The sequence below is a fragment of the Lygodium microphyllum genome, chromosome 28, assembly GCF_053477565.2.
Source record: "Lygodium microphyllum isolate KBCC chromosome 28, Lygodium_microphyllum_v1.1.10, whole genome shotgun sequence".
NCBI lineage: Eukaryota > Viridiplantae > Streptophyta > Polypodiopsida > Schizaeales > Lygodiaceae > Lygodium > Lygodium microphyllum.
In genome coordinates, this window is record NC_141162.1 from 112,214,083 (window position 1) to 112,215,649 (window position 1,567).

Sequence of the window (1,567 nt, forward strand, 5' to 3'; positions counted from 1 at the left end):
AAATAGGGATCAGCCCCACTTTTTCAGATAAAAATCTTGCTATATCCTACTTAAGCTTTAACAAAAGGCTTAATAGGGAAGCTCCAAGATATGGTTGTGGCCCTTGGGCTGGTGGAGACCGTCGACTAAATAGAGCTTGGAGGAAGTCATACTTCGTCTGTACGTCAGTGGCACCTTGTAAATAGCAGCATAGCTGCGATTACTTCCCGATAGATTTATTCCTTGAAAGAAACTTTAATCCTCATTCTTTGTATGGAGTCCATATTAACTTCGAAGGGTCCACTTCAAACATGGACAAAGTTCTAGATCGGTATATTTCAGTCCCAAGAGGATGCTTCAAGTCACATTTTTTTTTAAATGTGCCTTGTGAGCTACTCCTTGCGCTTCATAAAATTGAGGCAGAACTCACAGAAATATAGCTTATCACAATCATTATACTCTGATGGAAATGGTGAGAAGTACCATGTGTCAATCTCATAATTCCCAAGCTCTATCTTGCCAATGTTTTTCACCTTTGTGAATTCTTCATGTTCATGTAGACTTGCAGCATCTAAATCTTCATGTCCCTTCTCTACATGTGTCTCATCAATTTTGCATTTTTTATGGCGAGTCATCTTTAAGCTCCTAGCCTTATCATCAACTTTTTCATCTCCCTCATGTTCGGTAGAATCAAGTTCCAACTGATCCTGCTTCACCGATTCATCAAGTCTCCTAGTCGTCCACTTGTAAGGCATTCTTGTATTTCTTCTTATCTTAGATCTGAGATTTCTTGTACCGCTTTGACAGCTTCAGCAAACTACCTTGGTATCGGCTTTTTTCTTAATTTTTGACACACACACACACAAGCATTCATTCAACACACACAGAGATAAATGCACACATATAATATTATTTACAATGGAACGAAGTCCCAGCACACACACGGATTTGAGACGATAAATGGAAACACACTTATGGGAAAGCTAGGGTTCATATACACACAAACACGCAAGCCACACACAGAACAAAATGCAAACACAACGACTAGCTATACACAAAACATGTATGTCACACACAAACTTTTTGGTGGATTCCACACCTCGGATACGCAGCAATACTATAATATGTCAAACGTTGAAAAATTTATGGTAAATTTTTTTTATCTTAATTCACCGTCGGCGACGGTCATGTTGGAGGATGGAGAAGGAACTAGTAGGCCAGCAAGCTCCTCGCTGGAGCTTGCTCGGCCTCATGGTCATGTAGGGCGACATGAGGGGAGGGAGGATTTCCTTCCCTCTCCCTATAAAAACCCCCCAACCAAGGGAAGGAGAAGGGGAAGTGAGAAGATGACGCTGCCCAGACTCACCGTACGGAGGAGCTGAAGTGAGGAGGAAGAGGTGTACGAGGAGGAATATCGCTGAGAGCGTCGCCGCCTACAGCCATCGACCTCGGTTCGCAGCGCCGCCTGTCCATTGCCAACGCGGCTTTGAAACGCCGCTTGCCACGTTGAAGCATAGAAGCTTCTTAAAAGAAGCTTCTTAAGGGGGCTAATTAAGCCCCCTTTCACCCCCCCCTCGTGTCCCCTTTT

At 43.4% G+C, this 1,567-nt stretch overlaps 1 pseudogene; it reads right to left on the minus strand.

The window, feature by feature from the left end:
• Positions 1-371: 371 nt before the first annotated feature.
• LOC148011880 (putative MYST-like histone acetyltransferase 1 pseudogene) lies at positions 372-734 on the minus strand (annotated as a pseudogene).
• Positions 735-1,567: the final 833 nt, after the last annotated feature.